The sequence below is a fragment of the Pangasianodon hypophthalmus genome, chromosome 25 (genome assembly GCF_027358585.1).
Source record: "Pangasianodon hypophthalmus isolate fPanHyp1 chromosome 25, fPanHyp1.pri, whole genome shotgun sequence".
Classification (NCBI taxonomy): Eukaryota; Metazoa; Chordata; class Actinopteri; order Siluriformes; family Pangasiidae; genus Pangasianodon; species Pangasianodon hypophthalmus.
In genome coordinates, this window is record NC_069734.1 from 18,209,817 (window position 1) to 18,234,196 (window position 24,380).

Below are 24,380 nucleotides of genomic sequence, written 5' to 3' on the forward strand. Positions count from 1 at the left end.
ATCCTTTACCATTACATCTGATTCCACACAGGATTAATCCCAGACCACTTCATTCTACACACCAGGATAATAATCATGTTCATTAACACTGATATTTGTGTGTTATTTTCACACACACTCGATAAAATGCTAAGTTGAAAAGGTGTGTTTAGCTGCCAGAGAGCAATGCATCATGGGAAAGCCAGTGTCTCTGTCAGAGCGCTAAAAGATAACGACAACGCAGACTCTCGTTCTTTCGCTCATATTTCATCCCGCGCTCCGAAAACCTGTCTTATCTCTCTGCCGTGCGCTTGCGTCAGTCTGTCTCTGATCCTGAGAGAGAGAGTGTGTGTGTGTGTGTGTGTGTGTGTGTGTGTGTGTGTGTGTGTGTGTGTGTGTGTGTGTGTGGTAGCGGGCACTGGGACAGCATTAAAGACTGTCAGTGGGTCTCAGACACTGTGCCAATCTCCCTCTCTCTCTCTCTCTCTCTCACTCACACACACACAGCAAATAGCCACACCAACAAAAATCGGACAAATGGGCAAATAACGAGACGCGCGCACGCGCGCACACACACAGTTCCAACAAAATGATGCTTGTAGCCACATGAACAAAATATCGGACAAATGGGCAAATAATAACACACACTTTTATACGCTTCTTTGTTGTGTAGCGGTGCAGTTACTTGCACGATAAAATTATTATTAATGACATAACGTCCAATAAAACGTCTCGATTTCACAAACTTACTTACTTAATAACAGAATTAATAGAATTATCGTACTTAAACACCATCATTTCATTTAGCTAACGTTCTACTGTCCAACCCCTAGACCAACGCGCTACCATTATACGATTGTTGCCATGGTTACGTCTCAGCCAGTGTTACGTCTCAGGCATTGTCCTCGTCACAATCCATTCGTTTTTATTATTTATATTCAGCAGTGCGATAACGGAGCGTAAAACACACGCCACGCCTAAAAAAAAAAAGTTAATAATGCTTGTTGTCACGGTTACACCGCAATAAAAGATATAAATAGCAAGAGGATCGGTTTATAACAGTGATTAAACATTTTAGACAACATAAGACAATAGCACACAGCTGCTAGCCAATCTGCAAACAATAAAAAACTAATTTACGAGTGATCATTTTTAATCGTACAGAAATTAAAAAAAAAAAAAAAAAGTTAAGCAAATTAAAGAACGTGGCTGTTTGCACCCGTTTATCAGAAGAGTGAGACTTCTGGAACAGTCACTGCCTTAACCTTATAGTGTATTTACGGTAGGACAGGATTAGTTTCTGAGGCATACGTTCGTTAAGTAACGCTGCTAGACGACGTCTGTAGTAATTACGATCGGTTTGTTACAGGATAAGCGATCTCTGTAGAAATCACGCGAGTGTCTTTTTACAGCGTACACATTGTCTCCTCACCAGAAGTATTCTTCATACAAACCGATTGCTTTGTGCTTTAGCATAAGTGCTTTTTGAAGGGGGCGTGGCTGAGCATTAATAGGTCACATGACCATGACGTGTATGTAGTCCGTAGCTGTGCTAGGAACTTATTCACTTAGCTTCCTTTTAAACGTCCTTTTAAACATCATCTCTATTTTATTGTTCTGCATCTTGCACTCAGTTTCGTTTTTGTTTCCACAAAAAAAAAAAAAAAAAAAAAAAAAAGAGAGAGCGCTTCCTGGAGTGTCTTTGTACCGACATAAAAGCGCAAGACCTCTCTTCCTACAGATTATAACGCAATCTTTACTGACACGTCAATTCTGACGGGATATAGATATTACCTGGGGTTATTTCTACTGCTCCTCTTATAGAAGGGAAAACATGGTGTAATCTTTTGCGCAGTCCGTTAAAAGAAAAAAGACTGACGTGGCGGATTCGGACTAAAATCCTAGAGATACGCCGCTAATATTAACATGACACGCCTCCACATGGAAAACTAATCCAGTCCGAACATGGCTTTGGTTCTACATAAACACCATCAATAGCCTGGTGCTAACATCACACTGAAAACAGCACAGCAGTGCTAGCTAGTGTTGAACAGCGCCGTGTGATGACGTCGTGATAAAAATGGATTTACAGATAGAGATTTTCCACAGAGACAGAGAGATTGTGATCAGGACTGGAGAAATACTAATTACAGATTACACATTATTTCAGTAATTAGTACATCAATTATGTAAATGACACCAAAATTTATATTGGATATGGATGTATTTTGATAATATACTTGTTCATTCAGGATGATTTTTGTTAATTACATCTTTGTCAGTGTAAACAGCACGAGTGTCCTCTTCAGCCATGCTGAAGTTTAGATATATCTAATATAGTGCTGAAGCACGTCGCTTACATCCCCTCTGTCATCGTTTATCTGACAAACCTGTTTCTATCTCTTTTTTTTCTACCTTAGTTGAGCATAAAACCTTTTTTTTGGAAATATTTATACCTTTTTAAAATTTTCCATATAATACATACATATACACCCCTTATATACAGTTAAGTGAGGAGTTTTCTCTCTAGGTGCGTGTGTTTTCACTCTCGTCATGATTGCCATCTCTTACGTTCTCAGCGACGCATTCCTCATGCTCTTTGCAGATATCTTCCCTCCGTCCCTTTCATCTTTCGCTTTCCGCTGTCTCGCTTTATCTCCCTCTCTCGCTCTCTCTCGTGTTTAACCCACCTTCTTCCTCCCTCTCACACACACTCTGCTTTATTCTTTCTCTCCACGTTCTCTGCGTGGAAAATTGCTTCATTTAAATGAATGTTTCAGAGATAAAAGTAGACACAGAGGTGCAGAGACGTGCCGAGGCTCAATACACACCGTCGGGTATTGCTGCACTTGCGGGGACCGGCTCTGCCAACTGATTTCTGAGGACTTTGATTTTACAGTCCCATTTTGCATTCATTATCTCTCTCTCTCTCTCTCTCACACACACACACACACACACACACACACACACACACACACACACAGGTATTGCTGTACACGTGGGGACCAGTATTAGGCAGTACTACTTCTATAAGTAGCTAAGCTGTGAGTCTCATGTTACAGTAGTGACTTGGTAGTAGCAAAGCTTTTTAAATTGAGTGAAACACTTTCATCAGCTGAGTTGCGGACTCGTGCTGTTTCGCCCTACATCATTTTATATTATTAACATAAACTAGATTTGCATGTAAACATTTCGCAATTTTAAAGCAAATTTCTGAAAAGTGTGTGACTGGATCTGTTTCCATCAACTACAGTAATGTGAAAATCCTACACGTGATGTACAAGTGATATTGTGAAAATTTCATACATCACCGGCTTCCACTGGCTCCGCCCCTTCCTCTTTGTATGTAGAACACTGAATACTCGTTCCTTCCCCCACCTTGTTTGTGGTTTTGTTATTTTTTACTCTTTTTATTTGTAGCATTATCTAGATATACAATAAGTTTAACCGTACATCCTATTGGGACTGTTGTGATTCCCATTTTAACTATAATGCTGACCTTTCACCACTGTAGTGTCAGTTTTGGTTGTGTAGCAGCAGGTACCATTATCTTTGGTGGGCGTGGCCTGTACAGCTGTTTACGTTCCAATAAGAAACAGCAGTAGCTGAAATGTGTACAGGATGCTGCATAATTTACACACATCAACGTAGTACGTCTGGTTAAAGTTTTAACAATATTTTCGTTTTATTGTTTTAATGAAACTACAAGTAAGTTTTCTTTCTTTTGTTTTGATGAACAGAAATTGTGAAATTGTGAGAGTAGAGAATTTTCTGTACGTCAGACATCCCGCACCTGTATAGATTTTTACATTTCTTACAGCTGAGGTTATAGGACAAGAGAGCTAACTCCGCCCCTTTTTTGACACTTGGCTTTTCATATGAATTGAGTTGTGAGAATTTTTTTAAAATGTGTAAGCATGAGACCATGTTGTATCAGAAGCTGGTGTTATAATGCATCATTCGTTTGTTTAAACAAAATGGAGATCACAATTTAAATGCTGCTGCTTGTTAAAATTGTAGCTACGTATCGCAGGGTTACTTGTTGCACTTGCAATAAGCGAGATCTGTGCTACATGTTTATACTTGAAGCAACCAATCAATCAACTTATTAATTTTTCAACTAGTATTTAGCATCCGGCGTCAACACTCGTTAATCAATTGACGATGCGTTCGATGCGTGAGGCGTCACACGTTATCGATAATCGACTCCCAGTTCGGTACAATCGCCAGGAATCGATGTGAGCTACCACGAGCAGAAGGTCGGCTGCTCACAGCCTGCTCGAGCTCTTTGGGTTTTTTTTTTTTCCCAACAGTTCATCTCTCCCCCACCCCTCTCTCTCTCGCTCTCTCTCTCGCTCTCGCTCGCTCTCGCTCTCTCACTCTCTCACTCTCTCTCTCTCTCTCGCTCTCTCTCGCTGTCTCTGTAAGATGAAAGAGGCGCCCGGCGGAATTCCATTTGCGGTGCGCTTTTAAATAGCTGCGGCGGCACGCTCGCGAGAGGGAGCCTGATGAAAAGAACGCCAGGGAGAGAGAGAGAGAGAGTGAGAGAGAGAGAGAGAGATTTTCAAATGTCAAATTTGAACTTATTGTTTCCATTTGTCCACCCATTAAATATTTTTTATTTTTTACATTTTTTTATTCAACAAAAGAAAGCAAAAACAAATTTCACGTACATAACGATGCATTTTGTAGGAATATACCAAAATAAAAAAAAAAAACACTATTAACTATTAATTCTCATCTCATATTAATAAAGCAGAGAGAGAGAATTAAAGGAAGCATCCCAAGGACAATGGAGCGAACATCAAACGGCCGTGCGGCATAGTGAGTGTCTCTCTCTCTCTCTCTCACACACATGCGCGCACACTCTCTCTCACACACACACACACACACACACACACACACACTCCGGCAGACGGTTGCCTCAGCGCAGCCTTGGCCGCCACATTAATGCTTTATGAGCGTGTAGCTATGCTCGCGACTGAAACCAGAGTCGTTTTCCGTGACACGACTCCAAGGCAGTGAGGATCGCACTGATCTTAAGTCACTTAATAAAGAAAGATAAAGAAAGAAAGGACAGATCGTAGCTGATTGTAGCTAATCGCACAAATCTAAATTGTCACTACAAACGATTAACGAACTATTAAAAGTTTCCAACAGTCACACCAAGTGACCTAGTTACGTTGCTAAATACTTTGTAGTTTGCGTCACCAGCGAGTTCAGTCACAACCTTTATATAAACATGACAAATAAATATTTATATTCACAACATTTCCCTGAAGTGGAAATACAGAAGCTTGCCGAGGTCCTGCTGTGCTTCCTGTTGATGTTGGATCGTGTTTCCAGACATTTTTTGGTCAGCTGAACCTCTTCAAACTAAACTCTTCATCTTGACGTGTTAGCAGGCTTAGCGTTAAGTGAAAGTGAATAAATAAATAAATAATTTAGAGCATGTTACTTTTCACTTTGTGGAAAAAAATATTAGTTTTAACTTTAAAAAATATAAAAATTTTAAAAAGATATTTTATATTAATTTAACGTGATGTTGACATTTCCGTCAGTCTCACAAAGCAGCTTCCGGCTTCACACGCTTTAACACGAGTAGCAAAATTACATTAGTGTTAAGTCCAAAAATAGCAATCAACCCTTGCATTTGTACTAACAGTGATAACTTAGCTAGCTCGCTACGTTTAACACGCTAAGATTACTACAAGAGGCTACTGCTAACAAAAATTACCACCGGATATTACTGCAAGCTCGCTAAAAGAACCACAGGAGGTTACGCTAGCTAGTTAAAGTTACCGTAAGAGGTTAGTTAGCTAGGCAAAAATTTCCATATGATAGTAAAGTACAGAAATAACAATCCACTCTATTGCATTTAGGCTAACTTAGCTAGCAAGATAAAAGTACCTCAAGAGATTATTGCTAACTAAAAAAAATTTGCATACAGGATTTATTTTTCTGCTAGATAGCTAAAATTTACTGCAAAGGGTCATTGCTAGATATAGCTAAAGTGACCATGCGACATGCTAGCTAGATGAAGCTATCACAGAATACTGCTAGTTAGCTAGCTTGCCAAACTGGAGTCTCCTGTTGTTGAAAGTCAGTTTCTCTTCTTTTGTAATTTTTTTTCCCAGTGTTAAAATTTTAATTCACGCTTTAGAGGACCCTAACGATAACGAGTCGCCTCGTCAGCTACTGTCGCAATGAATTATGGGTCTTTTCGATTCGTTCTCACCAACCGACACGTCCTGGATATTCTGTCAGGATCAAGAACACATCCCTGAAGACTGCGTGTCGAGGAACCGTGTGTAGTGGAGGAGTGAACTTGGTGATCTGGAGCCCCGGTGCATTGTGGGTCGGGGTCAGGGGCGCCAGTCTGAGCGATTACCCTCCCGTTCAGGGCTTCTGTTTTTGTACACACACACACACGTCAATGGTTCAGTACCGCACTGTAGGGGGGTCCGTCTGGGGGATTCACGGCCCCTGAGCCTCTGCCCTGTTTATTGACCTCAGCGCGCACACACACACACACACACACACACACACACACACACACACACACACACACACACACACACACTCTCTCTCACCCTTTTTTGTTAGCGCGGCGCCCCAGGTCTTTCCCTGCCCCAGCCAGCCTATATGGCCTTTCTCAGAGAGAGAGAGAGCGTGTGTGTGTGTGTGTGTGTGTGTGTGTGTGTGTGTGTGTGTGTAGCCCTCGGCTTTGATCTGCAGCTGAAGGGCACTCACGGGCCACATCTCCAACTACGTGAGAGTCTGCAGCCCAGCTGGAACGACAGAGCGAGGGGGAGAGGGAGGGGGAATTCCTCCGCTGCTGTGGGAATTGGGACACGACCGCTCACGCTATTAATATATCGAGTGCTGTAGGCCCTGGAGAGAGAACAAGAGCGAGCGAGCGAGAGAGAGAGAGAGAGGAGGAGAGCAAGCGAGACGGAGGAAGGGAGTGATTGATTTTCACACCACCGCTAACATTTCCGCACATCGTCGATATAATCGATGGCTGTGATTAATGCCTCCGCCGCCGCCGCAACGCTAAAAAGACCGAAATTTGTTTGCGTGTAAATTCCCCTCCTCCTTCCATCACTCTCTCAAATCTGGCATCAGGAATTTAGATGGAATTGCAAATTAGTCATTTAAATTCTATTCAAGAATAATTAAATTATTCGGTTTTTTTTTTTGTTTTTTAAACAGCGCCCTCTGCGCCAGGTCAGCGAGTTACATCCGGCTCTAGCGTCGATGCGAGCGAAAGCGTTAACCCTGAACTCGCTCGGCTCGCGCGGCCGCGAAAAGCATTCTTCCTTTTCTAAGCTGTTTTGAATAAAAGCTAAAAGAATGTCATTTTTCATCAAATTCACACCACCACATGCCATATTTTCCCGGCAATAGAGATTTTAAGCATTGCCAGGTGGAGGGACAGCTACGGCGACCCTGCATTAACTCTGTGGCCTCAGAAATCAAAGTCACTGAGCAACAGTCGTATGCAGTATTCAACAACTTGTGCAAAACTTTTATATAAAAAAACAAACAAACAAAAAAAAAAGCTTTATGCTCCTGCGTGTTGATCTTGAAGTTTTTACTGAGGAAATATGCAAAAATGGTTAATGTTTCTTCAACTGGACTGGGTTTATGAAAAAATCCCTGTGGCGTAAACTCACATCACAGCGCTGCTGGATTCTGGCTTCTGATTGGTCAGAAGGTGTTGATTAGTTTTCTAGAATGCGTTCGTTCTAATACGTTATCGTTTCTATAGTAACAGCTCATACACACGGACTCGTACAGCGGACGCTCCACCTAATTTAACCTGACAATAAAGAAATTTATTTAACATTTATGGAAGGAGTCTCCAGTGTCGGCACTTTGTAACATCAGAGTAACAGTTTTCACATCTACAGGACAGAGAAGTTCACGCTTTACGTTTTCTCCAGTTTTTTTTTTTTACTTTTTAACTTTGAGAGAGAGAAAGAGAGAGAGAAAAAGAAAGGCATTGGCCGTTTATAGCTGCTATAATGCCGGTTGTTTAAGTGACGTTCCACAACATTAAATGTAACTATAAACAGATAAAAAGTATGACCTTCTTTAACAGATGAAAAGTCGTAATCGCTGAGAAGAGGAATGAAACACTTCAGGACATGGTGTTACAGAAAAATAAGGTGGACCTGTGCTTCTTCGCACCACTCAGCATTTTACTCTAACAGAAACAGTTGTTTATTTCTTACACAGTGTAAAATTTATTCTGTAAAAATGTAAAATGGCCTCGGGTTTATTTCCGGTCTCCATCGCTGTAGCTGCAGCTGTTGCTTAAAGTCTCTCAGGAATGTAACTCTGCGTTGCCATGGTTTCCCAGGTTGCGATAGTTTGGTTACACAAATATCCATTAAACATCTGCAAACTTACATAACGTCCATTTTTTAATCAGTGTTCATGCATATTCTTAAAAACCTTCCGTCACGGTTTATGTAGTCAGACTCGCTGCCTCGAGAAACAGTACGCTAATGAAGCTGTGACTCATGCAGCTAACCCGAGATCAATCTGCTAATCACAGGGCCAGAAATCACCTAATGCTCCCTAAGCTAAGTCAAACGCTGCAAGTTTGAGAACACGATCAAAAACTACGTGAGCAATCTTTGGAATTAGCACACAAGTTGCTGAGGTATAAATTGCGAACGTCATGCTGACGTTACGTTAAAAGATATTTTCTAGAAAGGTCTTTTTAAAGAAAAAGGCTATTCACCTAAGCTTATGTTAGTTTGCTTAGTATGAAGTTAGCTAGCGTTACAACAAGAAGCTGCCATTGGTGCACGTTAGCTAAACATAAAAATCTAGCTAGCTAACAGCTTCATTAAATTAGGTAGGATCTATATCTAGTTATATTGTGTTACATCCGGGGGTGATTGGAGTAGCTAAACAGCAAGCTAGCTTATAAGATAAATTAATAAATAAATAACGTAAGGTATTAAATTAGTGAAAATGCTTTTGTTATTGAACGGAAATATTAGCTCCAGAACTCAGCTAGCTCAACTCTGTAACTTCAAGAACCTTAAGCGTGTTTTTGTCAGGAGGACCGTCACGGTCACCACGCCTCTTATCAGTGTGTGTCATCGCCACGCTTCACTGACTGGCTCCGGATTCGGAAACACATTCTCTGATTGATTATGTGGAAGAAAAAAAAAAAAAAAACCTGCAGTCGTTCCCTGAGAGAAAGAGAGAGAGAGAGAAAGAGAAAGAGAGAGAGAGAGAAAGAGAAAGAGAGAGGGGCAGAGTGAGAGAGAGAGCGAGGGATTTGGCTCTTTATCTCTCTGCCGCTCTGCTTCGCCAGTAAGCAGGATTAATGTGGCTGTCTGAGCGGGAGCCAGGTACACACGCGCGCGCACACACACACGCACACACACACACGCACGCACGCATGCACACACACACGCATGCACAGGCAGGCTGACACATGCACCCATACACACATGCCAAAGGCTGACACACACACAGACCAAGCGTGCACACTCAAAAACCACAGATATAACCCCTATTCTCTCTCCTGCACACACACACACACACACACACACACACACACACACGATGACGATGTAGGAAACACCTGTTTCTCAGGGGAAAAAAAAAAAGTGCAGACAACGCCACTTCCATCACTGTGTGTGTCCTCTCACATAAAGTTAATTTAAAAAAAAAATAAATTTAATTTCACCTCTATAGAAACGTGTGAATTCAGTGTCGCAGTCGTAGGAGATTGAAGTGCTAATTGTTCTTAAATTTTTTAAAAATGAAATGTTGATTTTGTAAAATCTGTATCTTTTTTTTTTTTTTTCTTTTTTTGTCATTTCCTCTTGTGTCGCTCGAATCGCCATCACATGCTCAGTTCGTATTTTTCGTAAAAGTTCATCTCACTTTGCAGGTTTCAGCATTTTGTAGCTTTGATAGTTTGTAGCCACGACTTGTAGAATGGTATTGTTTTAGCCCCGCCCACTAATCTCTGTGCAGCTCCGCCTCTTCAGCTATCTACAGAATCCGCTCGGCCCCACCCCTTCACCTGTTTACAGCATCCGCAGCATCTGCAGCTATCTAGGGCAGCACAATATATCGAAATTATCGAAATTTCACACATGAAATAAATCGTTGCGATAACAATGATTTTAATACTTCAAATAGTTACATTAAGTCAAAGTTTCAGGGCGACGCAGATAGCAGAGAATGCTTTCTTTTCCTCAAAGGAACATGAAACGTATGTTGGTTATGTCGTTTTTAGTTTTTAAATATATAAATATAATTTAAATTGATTTTACACACTTATATCATTATCGTACAGCATATTGCATTATTTAACAAGTTGTCGCATATCGCATTCTCTTCAATATCCTACAGCCCTAAAGCTATCTACGTCCACTTGGCCCCACCCCCTTCAGCAATCTACAACATCTAGTTCACTCCACCTCTTCAGATTATCTACATCCACTTGGCTCCACCTCTCACGTGATCTTCAGCCACCTTTTGGCCCCGCCCCTTCCTTGCTTTGCGGCCGTCCAGTTGGCCCCGCCCCCTGAATATTACAGTTGTAAGATGCTTTAGCCAAAACTTTGAGCTCTGCAATGTTCCTACTGATTTGTCGATATAGCGTGAAAACCATAAATGCGTAAATTCAACTGAAATATGAGGACAGTACTTACGAAACTTAGATTAGGATCACAGATGCAGATTTACGAATCATTATGAATTTGCGTACGAGAACTTTTGAGAGAGCTGAGCCAATCACCTCAAAGCGTTATTTAGCATCAATTCCAGACATTTCTTCAGTCCTGAAGAGAGAGAGAGAGAGAGAGAGACAGGAAAAGAAAGAGACAGGAAAGAAGTAGACAGTTTATGAAAAATAGTCCAGCTATTAAAGACAACAAGCGTGTGTGTGTGTGTGTGTGTGTGTGTGTGTGTGTGTGTGTGTGTGTGTGAGAGAGAGAGAGAGAGAGAGAGTGCTAAACGGTCGTGTACATGGCCTCTATCAATACTCTTCCAGCCTCGGTCTGGTATGGATTAGATAACCATCCTCCCTCACCATCTCTCTCTCTCTCTCTCTCTCTCTCTCTCTCTCTCTCTCTCTCATTCCATCGATCATCACCCTTCAGAGCTCTGAGCGGCAGAAACAGCGGCCTGTCGAGAGATTTTATCGTCACAGCTCACCGGATTTCGTTCAGCAGAATTAGCACGGCCAGTGTGGAGAGACGTATCTCATGTAGCATAACGCAAAAAAGTTTAGATTTATGCAGCAGCATAACAATGCTAAACCACACACACACACACACACACACACCACTTCTCTGTTCATCAAGTACACACACACACACACACACACACACACACACACACAGAGGCGTATGAAAAATTTAATGAGAATTATTCTGAAGATTTAAAAGTGTGTGTGTATATATATAGCTGTTGTCACTTTCTCCTCCTCTCTTTGTCTTTCTTTCTGTTTCTCTTTCTGTCTCTTGCTCTTTCTTCTCCCTCTCACTATCTGGCACGCTCTCTTCATCTCTCTCTCTCTCTCTCTCTTTTTATTTGTTTGCCTCTATCTCTCCCTCACTTTCTCTCTGTCTCTTGCTCCATCTCTTCCTCTATTTGTGTCTTCCTTGGTCTCTCTCTCTCTCTCTCCGTCCTCTCTCTCTGTAAGGCTCTGTCACTCTCTCATTCCTTCGCTGCCTTTTCTGTCTCTCTCTGACTCACTCCTTCTCTCCTTCCTTTCTGTCTGTCTCCCTCTATTTGTTTGGCTTTCTCTGTCTATCTCTCTGTCTTTCCCACCCTCTCTTTCTCTCTTTTTCTCTCTCTCAAGCTTTTTTGTCCTCTTTTTTTCCTGTCTGTTTTTCTGTCTCTGTCCCACTGTTTCTTTGTCTTTCACTGTCTCTCGCTTTCTCTCACTCACTCCCCCTCTTTCTGTTTCTTTCATGCTTTTTTGTCTGTCTGTCTTTCTTACACTCTTTCTCTCCTGCTATTTTCTGTCCGTCTCCCTGTCTCTCCCTCTATTTTTGTCGCTCTCTCTCTCTCTCTCTCTCTCTCTCTCTCTCTCATTAACGTGTTGGAGTGTTTTGGTGTTTCGCAGGCAGCTGGAATTTCATCTCCTCCTGCTGCCTTTATCACGCACACTCGCGCACGCCTGCGTTTATTACGCACCTCTAATCGCTTTCTCGCAGGTAACCGAACACTGCGCCGCCCGAAAGGCCACTTCAACACACACACACACACACACACGGAGACACTCATACGTGCGTCACAGCCTCACATACTTTCACATGCACACCCACGTGTACACACACGCACACAGACTCACCAAATTATACACGGAGGATTTTTACACAAGTGTGTGTGTGTGTGTGTGTGTGTGGAAGGAGGGGGAGAGGGAGGGGGGATGCCGGTTGAGTGATAGAAGAGAGGCAGACGGTCGCAGCGAGCATGAGAGCGAACGGAAAACAGAGAGAAGCGGAGCGCGAGAGCTGATCGGAGAACGACAGAACCGCAGCTCCTCCTACTGTTCACCAGCGGGACTGCAACACACATCTGCCTCGCTCGCACTCCTTCACACGCACACTCCTCTCTCTCACACTCACACACACTTCGTCTTTCTCTGTATATCTGTCACACGCGCGAGCACAGTCGGGCCTGCGTGCTGCGATAACACGACACAGAGGGCGCGCGCGCACACAGACACACACACACACACACACACACACAAAATATCCAAGTACTTGAATTTGGGTAAAATAGTAAAAGCCCTGCAGCACAAACTGGTCGTGAAGATTTATTTTTAATTTTGGTTACTGAGTCATCAGCTGACCGATCCGACCTAACGTCTATTTAAAAATGTTAAAATTATGCAGTAACCTTTTATTTGCGCTCTCGTGCAAGCAACAAGGCAGCAGGGATATTAAACACACCTCTTTACCTCATAACACTTTTACATTTGTAATTATATATAAACAATTGTTTTTTACCTTTCTTGCACAGATGGCAGGAATTATTATTATTGATATTTAAAAAAATCTATAATAGATCTATAGAAGATTATACACATACACATCTATCGTATGTAATATAATTTGTAAGGAATAGTACACTTGGGGTCGAGCTGCTGTAGGTAAATAATCACTGATGGGGCGGTGGTATTGTTTTTTCCTGTAACAGCACGTCCCCAAGTGTTATCCGTCTTATACCACAGCAACTTTCCAAGCATTACAATTTTTATTTATTAAAATAAAATCATCATACATCCTTTTATAGTAACATTAATGTTGTGGAATTTCTGTGAAACAAGTTAGTTCCTGTTGTCTCTTACGTTATAGCAGCTATAAACAGTCGTTCCCTCACCAGCCTCTCTTTATTCTCTCTCTAGAAGGTAATAAGACCAAAAAAAAAAAAAAAAAAACAAACCCACGCAGCTTGTTGTGTTACTGAGAAACTGCAAAGAAGCGTAAACTCGTCCCTCCTGAAGACGTCAGAAAACTTAGTTACAGCTTTACCTCTGACTGACACTGGAGACTCCTTCCATAAATGTTTCCTTCTTTAAGAAAACTTCACCATATCAACGATTATTATTATTATTTTTTAAACATCTGTTTGTGTAGTGTGTCCACTGTACAAGTCCCTGTCAACACCTTCTGACCAATCAGAACTCAACAGCGCTGTGGTGCAGAGAGCTGTAATTTAATGTACAGCTTACCTTTTAAAAAAACAGATCGATTTTCAAGAGCTTTACAACCTCAGAACAAAAACCCTGGCACTAATCTAGAGCAGGCGGAGTTAAACAGCGGTTAACGTTTTTATATATAGGCGCAGTGAACACACATCGGTTGAGCGGAGAATAAATGAGCAGAAGTCTCAGCGTGGAGCTCGAGCAGCTGATCGAACCCTCGTCTCCTGGATCGATAAACGTCTCTCCATTTTTTTCCCCTCGCTCACTCTCTCCGTCTCTCTCCATCTCTCTGCCTTCCTCTCAAAAACCTCCATCACTCTTCCTTCAGTCTCTCTCTCTCCCTCTCTCCCCCCATCTCCTGTTCACTCTCAGTATCCACCATCATGCTTCTGTCTCATTATAAAGCAGTGAATAAGGAGTAAAACACTGTGTTGTGCTGTTGTAGGTAAATAATCAACGACAAGGTGGTGTGATGAAGCCGAGTTCCTACACTCAAGCTGATTATTTTCCTGTAACACCATGTCCTGAACTGTTTTATTCCTCTTGTACAGCAGCAGTTTGTCAAAAGAAAGGTACATTGTATATTTTATCCATTTATAGTTACCTTTAATGTTGCAGAATATTCGGAAAACAAATTTCGCTCCTGTTCTCGCTTACGTTATAGCAGCTGTAACCAGCTGTAACCAGTCGTTCCCTCACAGGCCTCTCTTTATTTCTCTCTCTCCAAGTTAATAAGACCAAAAAAAAAAACAAAAAAAAACAATGCAGTTACCGAGAAACCAGAAGGAAGCGCAAACTCCTATATAAATTTTATTATTTTATAAATAATAATACATTTGATTGTTAGTAAACAAATTTAGATTAAATATTTTTAAAAATTACATTTAAATAAAATTTGTATTTATAAAAAATATTTTATACACTATATAAATTATTTAAATATTAATAATATAAATATATAATAAAATATTTTTTATAAATAAAAAATTTACACTTAAATAAAATTTATTTATAAAAATATTTTTAGATTATATTAATGAGTTAATATAGTGTATAGTGACAGTTGATCACAATACAATGATAATGTCAGTATATCGTCAGGCCTAATTCGGAGCCGATTAAATCTCGGGGTTCGACTCGGTTATCAGTCAGTGGGTTTATCTGGAAGATCGGACAGAAGAGCGTTGCGGACGTCTAGTCAGGAGAAAACAGAAACGCACGTCTCAGCATTCTAGCTGCAGAGGCAGTAAGCGCAGGCTGGAGATGGACAGTGTTCTGTGGAAAAGTGCCATTTCAGTGATATTACGGATGTGCAGTGCAGCCGAAAGGAAAAAGTCGGGTCAAAGGCACAGTGTTTATCTCCAGTTCTGTCTCTGCCGGTTTCTTTTCATCAACCTGATCTCATTAAACATGGCCGTCGCTAGCGGCGTGACAAGCCTAGAGAACGAGGCTCATAAATTTCCAACAGGATGTCTGAATAAATTGAATGTCCATAAAATATAGCTGCAGGCAGCGAGTAAGGGGGCCAAGCACTATTTGGCCCCACTGCTTATTGACGGAGAGAGACCAGAAGCCACTGGGACATGCTCCTGATGAGACGTACGCAATTTGAAAGCAAAACGTAAAGCTTTTGCTGAGATATTGCCTCACTTCCTGTTTTCAGTAGCCCTCCCAAGTTGCAAAACCATGTTTGTTAACATTAGGTCATGTTACAGAACATACGTGACAAGTTTGATGTCAATATGTAAAAGTATTGCCAAGATATGCCATCACTTCCTGTTTGGTGACTTTGCCATCAGATTCCTTTTTGTGCTCTGGACAAACCTTCCCACGTATCAAAAATCAGAGAAACAGGTTTTGTGGTGATCATTGGACAAAATTTTGTAGGAGAAGAAGGGAAGAAGAAGAAAAAAAAAAAAAAAAAAAAAAAAAAACAGTTTTCATTAAAATACAAATTGGCTCTGCAACTTCCAGGGAATCAAGAGAAAGATGAGTCTTGCTTTGACGTAGAGTGATTCATGTGAGCAGTTTTATTAATTTGTGAATTATAGCGCCCACTAGAGGTGATTTTAGGGGAAAAAAAACATTTTTGAAGACCCTTCGGTTGTCATCCTTTCCTCACCTACAAAATTTTGAATAAGTCTGAATAAGTCACGCTGTTGCCGAGACGTGTCCCCACATCCTGTTCGGCAACTTCACCGTCACACGGACAAACTGTCCCGCATATATATATATATATATATATATATAAAAAGTATTATTCGATTTGGTCTCATGATGCTGCTTTCCAAATTTGGTGATAATTGGACAAAATTTGTAGGAAAAGAAGCAAAAAAGTGTTTTTGAAAATCCAACTGGTGGAAATTAACATCATGGTGTCCGCTGAACTCAAACCCCAATGAATCGGAGGAAAGCGGAATCGCGTTTCTATGACGTTGTGTTGCCGAGTTACTACTGCAGACTTGTACTAGAGTAAGTTGCGGTCCACTAATTTGATTGGACAAGCGACGTTCCAATAGTGTTTATATTTAGCTGAACAGCACTGGACATGTTTCACTGTATCACTCCGCGTCTGTGTTCATTACATCAAATTCCAATTCTAACAATAGATCGTTAAACTGGAATGGTTATTACACTTACTACAGGCTGTCAGTCAGTCTGGGCGTTGGCATGGCAACATGTAGCGCTATAGCAAAACTAAAGTATTTGGCTAGATTGTGTGTAAAATGTCAGGTAGTCGATAGTAATTTCTTGTTTATAGAACTGTTGTATAAAAGCAACATCACGCTCGCAGTTGTACTGCACTGAATATCGGCGCAGTGCTGATATTTACTACAGCAGCACGATTGCGAGGATGATGTTGCTCAAATATGTCGAGCTTTGACCTGCTGGTGGCGCTAGAGAGCTTGGGTGGTGCACATCAAACCTGCTGTGTAGGTGGCGAGACTGCGGGGCGTTCGATAGGCCGCGAAGTACGCACTAGAAGAAGGAGAAAACATGGTGCCTACCTTCGGTGCTTGGCCCCCTAATTAAAGCGATTTGGGAACAAAATGAATCTTTTTTCAGGATTTCTTTCTTCTTTGCTTTTCACGAGCAATTTGTATAAATGTGATCAATTCTGTCGCTTTCTCCGATTCTGTCTGCCTCTAACGGCCTCTTTCCAGTTCTCCCTCTAATCCTGTCTCTTTTGGCCTGCCGAGCTGCCATGCTGTGAACAGACAGACACATAAACAATCCGCAGGACACTGTGTGTGTGTGTGTGTGTGTGTGTCCAGGAATTCTGATTGCACCATTAAATCCTTTCCTTTCTATAAAGATTATACTGCTGTGTAATGTGTGTGTGTGTTGCTGGTGGCTGACTGTGCAACACACCTGAACAAACGTTCCTGACATCCAGATGCTCCTGATGACACGTCACACACAGACTGTGTGTGTGTGTGTGTGTGTGTGTGTGTGTGTGTGTGTGTGTGTGTGTGTGTGTGTAAGATGACGTGATTGTTTCACGCTCATAAGAGCTTTAAAGTGTGCGTGTGTGTTAGTGTTGTCCTTTATTGTTCAGTCATTTAAGGACAACCTTGAGTGGTTGTCATGCTTACCACTTGCCACACACACACACACACACACACACACACACACACACTCTGAGAGCTGCTGGGTGAGATCCCTTCAACCCATGTGAAATCTTCAGAGAGAGACTGCACTTGCTTGTGTGTCTTTAATGTTATTTCAGGAAGTGTGTGATTGTGTGATTGTAGCGTGCTTTCAAGTGTGTGCTTGTGTGAGTGAGAACAATAACGACTAACACTAACACACAGTCACAAACACACAGTCATTTAAGGACAACCTTGAGTAGCTGCCACACACGCGCACGCACACGCGCACGCACACACGCACACACGCACGCACACACACGCACACACACATACACACACATACACACACATACACACACACACACACAGTCTGTCTTTCTCTGAAGAATCCACGTGGGTTGAAGGGATCTCACTCAGCAGCTCTGTGTGTGTGTGTGTGTGTGTGTGTGTGTGTGTGTGTGTGTGTGTGTGTACGTGTGTTTTTATATCTTGGCTGGGACCAAATGTCCCCACAAGCATAGCAATATGTGACGTGTGTGACAGTGTGGGGACATTTGGCAGGTCCCCACAACGAAAACAACTAAAAAAAAAAATGTAAAGTAGCCAGAATGCAGTTGTAGTTCCTGAGGTTAAGGTTAGTGTTAGATTAAGTTTAGCACAGCATTAATTAGCTACATTAATAATTAGGTCCTCGGAAGGATAAGAAGAGGCGCGTGTGTGTGTGTGTGTGTGTGCGTGTGTGTGCGTGTGCACGCGTGTGTGTGCTCCGTGTTGCGGCGCCGCGCTCGTTCATCACAGTTGGGTGACGTGAGATTCGGCGTGCGGTTTCGGGCTGTTTGAGACGCGCGCGCTCTCGGGATGGTGATGAATGTTTAACGAGCTTTTGATCAGTGTGATCTGTGATCCTCAGCGCTGCAGGCGTTCCGGCTCCGCTCTCGCTCCGGCACGTCTACGTGTTTCCTGCGGAACGGGAGAGGGGAAAAAAACACGGCTGCACGTGGGGATGATTAGAACAAGGAGCATAATTAGATCAGACACCAGGATTTGTGTGTGCGCTTGCTCGAGAGGCGTCTGGTGTGTGTGTGTGTGTGTGTGTGAGAGAGAGGCGCTGTCAGCATATCTGTCTGGACTGGATTTTTCTTTTCTTTTTTTTTTTTCTTTTCAGTGCAACCGCGAGCTTTCAGCGTGTGCATAAAAATGAGAGAAGGAGAGAAGGGGAGAGAGAGAGAGAGAGAGAGAGAGAGAGAGAGAGAGAGAATTTGACAGCAAAAGAAAATGTGTGTGTGTGTGTGTGTGTTGCCTCATGGCACTCACACATTCTCTCTGTGTCTGTGTGCGTCGCTGTCCCACACGGTGTCCTCCTTGGACCAACAACTTGGCCAGGCTCCCAGACAGACAGAGAGAGAGACACACACACACACACACACACACACACACACACACACACACACACACACACACACACACACACACACACAGAGCAGTGCCAGGCAGGGGCGGGACGTAATGTCAGCCGGCTGCACGAGCCCTCAGCGTGATTACGAAGTGATGCAAGCTCTCTGTTCACGTCACTAAGGCTGCATTTACATCGCCAAGAAACAGAAAACGCTACGTACGTGTAAACAGTTCAGATCGGATTTTTCACACATCCGTTATGAGCTAAATGAGGATCTAAACCTGATATCTGATTTCTGCAGTGTGGCTAGTTACAGATGTAAACACAGATCGTTTCTTACGTATACGTAAACACATGGCAAAATATCGTAACACTGCGTTAAGACACATGATGTAAAAGCAGCGTACGCATCGCAACTTCAAACCAACATGAGTTTCTAAACTTCATCAATTTGTTTAGCGTAGCTGATCTAGGATAGTTATTAAGGTGGGAGGGGCCAGAAAGAAGCGAACTAACAGAACACGAACACACACACACATGTGAAATATTTATTAATGCAGTTAAGTAATGCTAGGCTAAACCTTGTAAGACATTTGGTCCCCACAAAGACAGAAAAACACACACACTGTGCATAGCTATGGGTTTCTCAGCATGCCTGTCTCACTCGATACTAATTAGAAACAGCACATGGGGAACACACACACACACACACACACACACACACACACACACACACACACACTGAGGTGGTGTGTGAAGCCTAGTTTGTCTAGACGTGCACATTTCTTTAAAAAAATAAACTGTATTGTGTTTATCTCTTCTGAAAATACTTCAAATCTTTACAAACAGTTTAATTTAAAAACGAACAACGCCTCCGTATCATAATGAGAGACGGAGTGACGTCATTATTCTCAGAGTAGCTCTGGGAATAATCTATAAATTAAAAGCACGTGTATGCGTCTGGAAAGATGACGCCATATTTTAACTCCTGCTAATTTATATCCCGTCTGAATTGACATGTTGGTAAAGATGGCGTTATAGCCTTGTTTCAGACGCTCCAGGAAGCGCTCGCTCTTTTCGTGAAACGAGTTTTAAACGCAAAACAGTAAAATACAGACGACGTATAAAAGGACGTGTCGGAGAAACGACGTTATCGGGTTGCTTGAGGAAGGTACATGCTACCTGCGTGTCGTGGTCATGTGACCTACTAATGTTAAAGTGCAACTTGCGTGGCCACGCCCCCATCACCAACTCTAACCAATCAGTGTGTTAAAATGAGGTGTGTGTCTTACGCACGGAATCAGAATTAATACAGATGTCTGATGTATTAGCCATGTCCAGAAAACTAATCCCGTCCGAATAGTGCTGTAGAGAGCTAAAATAACACGCTGTCCTGTCCGATATCCTCACACGGGGGGAAAAAAGAAAAAAAGTGTGTGTGTGTAACAGCTATTATGTTGGATATGGGGGTTGGTGAACGGTCCGAGTGTACATGTGCACCTCCGTCTTACCTCCACACACACTGCACCTCACCAGCCAGCGCTAAGCTCCTGACCCTGAGGCTCGTTTAGCGTTGGATTTTCCCAGCACCACTCACTCCACCTCCACCTCCACTCGCTGCTCACCTGCGTGTTAAAATCACACCATCATTTCATGCACTACGCTAATGCGCTACTAGTTACGCTGTGGTTCTTTTCTATGTAATGTGTATAACAGTGTATACAGTTTACACACACAATACACAACAACTGCTGAACAAATGTTGTGTAGTCCAGACCGGCTGCAGTGTCGAGACTGAAAACGATTAAATAGTTAACTGTCGTTTATCACGGCTCAGCACCGTCATCTGTTTAAAAAAAAAAAAAGAAAAGAAGGAATGGCTTCATTAATAAGTAAAATACGAGGTGGAGAGGTGTTTCTGTGATTGAGAAGAATTCACTGGTGTGGATGTAAAGGGAAAAGCTCTGTTTTATCACCGTTTGAGGGAAAATGACATGAATATGCAAATAAATAATTGATGACTAATAAATAAATAAATATGTAAATACATAAAGATGATTTCCAGCGGAGTTTTGTTTGCATCAAAAGCGTGCGGGAAAAACATGATGAGGATGATAAATTATGGATATGACGGGATCTGAGTGCTACACACTCACAAAACAGTTCTGGCTGAGTGTGTGTGTGTGTGTGTGTGTGAGAGAGAGAGAGAGAGATGGAGGGAGTATTGAGGTAAACAAACAATGCTAACTTTACTACATTACTTGACTAGCATACGTTTTTACTGTTTCAGTGATGAGAAGAAATTTGTCTCACTCGTGGTTCACACACACATTTGCATACTATAAAACGCACACACACACACACACACACACACACAGGCACAAGTCTACACCCACACTGAAGTGCTTATTTAGGCCACGGATCTGATCACGTTTCGTTTTATTCATTTACGCGATCACGCCAGACTCGAGCCGTGACGACGTATCGGTGCCTAACGAAGTTTTCCGATACGAGAAAATAACAGACGAGGCGGAGGTGAGGAACACTACCATTTTCAAAAACAATTCATGGCTGTGTTCCAAACCACATACTGCACACCATGTAGTGTCCCTAAACAGTAATGAGAAAAGTGTACCGCTTGTGCCATATTGATTTTTTTCCCTGTTCACGATTTAACATAAATATAATAGAATACATCATATAAACTGATAAATAAGACCCGAGCGTTTACAAAGTTTTTAGGCTTATTAATGAAATTAATGAGTACATTTAACCTTATGACACGTGTGTGTGTGTGTGTTTTAGTGATTTTTGTTTAGCTGACGTTAGTCTGTTATCCATAGCTAATCACAGAGCACCATGACCTGCTACTCTGCACAGTCATGCAAATAAGAGTGTGTGTGTGTGTGTGTGTGTGCGCACACGCTATCTCTTGTTGCCTTTGCTACTGAATGATAAATGAGTGTTTCTGACTCCACTCTGGATTTAAAAGAGCAGCGGATAAGAATTAACCTTGTTTTCCGCACACACACACGCGCACACATGCACACACACGCACACACACACACACGTTATCTGCAGCGAGCTGTGAGAGGAGACAAAGGTCCTAATGTAGGCTGATCCTGGAGAGTGGACATGTTTTAAGAGCATGATACACACACATGCGTGAAAACTGTTCAAACCTCTCATCTCTTAATAACGTGATTTTAGCGTGACGTGTAGCTCACTACGTTATTATTTCCATCTTACCTCCAAACTGCTCAGTGTTGAGCGTCAGTGGATCATTTATTCCACAGCGCTGCTGAATTCTGGACTCTGATTGGTCAGAAGGTGTTGATTAATTTTCTCTAACAGCAGCTCGGACGGTAGCACAACTTTACGTTAATGCGCTGTTTTTAGGGCGTTATCGTTTCTATAGCAACAGCTCATTCACAGGGACTTGTACAGCGGGCGCTTCACCGATAAACGCAATTTAAACGATTTACTGAAATGGTGACATTCTCTTAAACTAAGATGTTTATTAATATTTATAATTAATTTATGGAAGGAGTCTCCAGTGTCAGAGGGAAAGCAGTGACTAAGTTTTCTGTCGTTTTCAGGACAGAGGAGTTTACGCTTTTTGCGGTTTCTCGGTAACATGACAAGCTGCGTTGTTTTTGTTTTTTTTTTTTTGTCTTACTGACTCTATAGCTGCTATAACTTGAATTAACATCCACAACATTAAATGTTACGGAAAACTTCAAGTATGCGTCGTCTTTTAATAAATAAATTGTAATTGTTGTTGTAGTATACGAGAAATAAAACACTCGGAGACATGCTGTTATAGGAAAATAATCTTCACGGTGGTAACAGGAGCTGCATAAAACCTCATTATGTGTGTGTGTGTGTGTGTGTGTGTGTGTGTGTGTGTGTGTGTGTGGGGTACATAGATAAAGAAGCCTGTGTGTTGTGCTGAAGTCGTGATAATGAGAGAAAAACAGCTTAGCTAGCTAACTCCGACTCGGGACGGGTATTTAGCCAGCTAACACGTCTGTGCGTTTTTTTAAAACGGGGAATTTACTAAATCTAATGGCAGCGTGTAACATTTGGACTTATTTTGATAACAGCCATGACTGGAAATGTACCGTCTGTGCTACAGATAGCTATGAATTAGCCTGTAACGATTTATCGTACGTTTCCAGGTGAAAAACAAACAGACGAAAGGTACAAAACATTCTCTTCATGGTTCCACCCTAGCAACGAGGGAAAGTACAGTTTGGTACCTTTATTTATTTATTTATTTTTTTTGAGTGAGAGTGTACAGGTGCAGGCATGCCTTTCTCCACAAACAAAACACACGCACGCACACACAGCACGATCTCCTACACTCGTCTGTCATCGTCACCCCTCATGCTGGTAAAACCACAACAAACACCCCTGCTGATGTCAGCGACTTCATCCAACGCTTCCAAAACAGATCAGTAACAGCATCTACATCAGCACAAAGTACCGGAGCACGACCCGCCATGACCCCCGCAATCACATCCGAACCTGTGCTCCGGCGTCTACGAGAAAATCAGTGAAATACGATATTGTTAAATATTACTGATGATCTTGAACCGGTTCATTCTGCCTCATTACAGAGAGAAGTTTCTGAGGATATCACCAAGCAAGAGCCTGAGTGTTTGTTATCAAAGTCGTTTACCTCCCGTGGTGTTTAATTTCCATTTCACTGAACTTTGACCTCGCAAATTAATAAGAAAACAAGAGGGCGGGGCTATGGTGTCTCCTTCCTAACAAAAACAAACAAACAAAAAGTCCTGAACATCGAGTTGCCAAAACGTCTTGTAGTAAACAGTTCAGGAACTCTCTTTGGCAAGAATGGTTCCATCTTCATTCAGCTGAACTGCGACCTTGCAAATCTGTGAAATGCGAGCCAATAGAAAACAAGAGGGCAGGGCTATGGTGTCTCCTCTGGTGTCACAGAGTTCCCAAAATGTCTTGAGGAACTAAACAGTTCTGTACTATCCTTAGCAAGCAAACTTTGAGCTCAAGTGTTTGTGAAGTCTGAGCCAATAGAGAATGAGAGGGTGGGGCTATGGTGTCTACTTTCTAAAATAATAATAATAATAATAATAATAATAATAATAAGTATGAAGAACACGAAGTCCTGACCATCAAGGTTTCAGAAGTAAAAGGTTCAGGAAAACGGTTCAGGTTCTCACATTTAACCAATCAGTGACATTTAGTACAGTAAGTTCCACCTAAATACTTCGTGTTACTCAAAAACCTTCTCAAAACAAACTGTTGTTCCTGGAATCCTGGCTAAAGCTCCTGTTTTTTGTCGTTCTACAGAACCTCCAGAACCTCCACGCAAACCTCTATGTTACACAGGAGCTGGTGGAGGAACCGGTGATGAGTACTGACACACCTTCACACCATCTCCTCCTCCTCCTCCTCCTCCTCATCAGCAGCGATTCTTCAGGGAAGGTTATGGATACGTTTTCTTCCTGAACATCCCAGTGTTCCTTTACACACACACTCTCACACACACTCTCACACACACACACACACACACACACACACACACACACACACTCACACACACACTCACACACACACACACACACACACACACTCACTCTTTCTCTCTCTTCAGGACTTCGCTCTGAGAAGATCAGGAGGTAAAACCTATATTTTTAATGGTTCTAATATTTTGTCCACCACACGA

General features: G+C 42.0%; 1 long non-coding RNA gene across 1 annotated transcript in view; it reads left to right on the top strand.

Annotated features, from left to right (window-relative positions):
* Positions 1 to 24,380, top strand: part of LOC113524260 (uncharacterized) — a 95,448-nt gene that overhangs the window by 70,387 nt on the left and 681 nt on the right. Inside the window, exon 3 of the long non-coding RNA XR_003402524.3 lies at positions 24,005 to 24,380. This exon is cut by the window's right edge and continues 681 nt beyond it. This is a non-coding gene — a long non-coding RNA (uncharacterized LOC113524260). The remainder of the gene's footprint in view (positions 1 to 24,004) is intronic.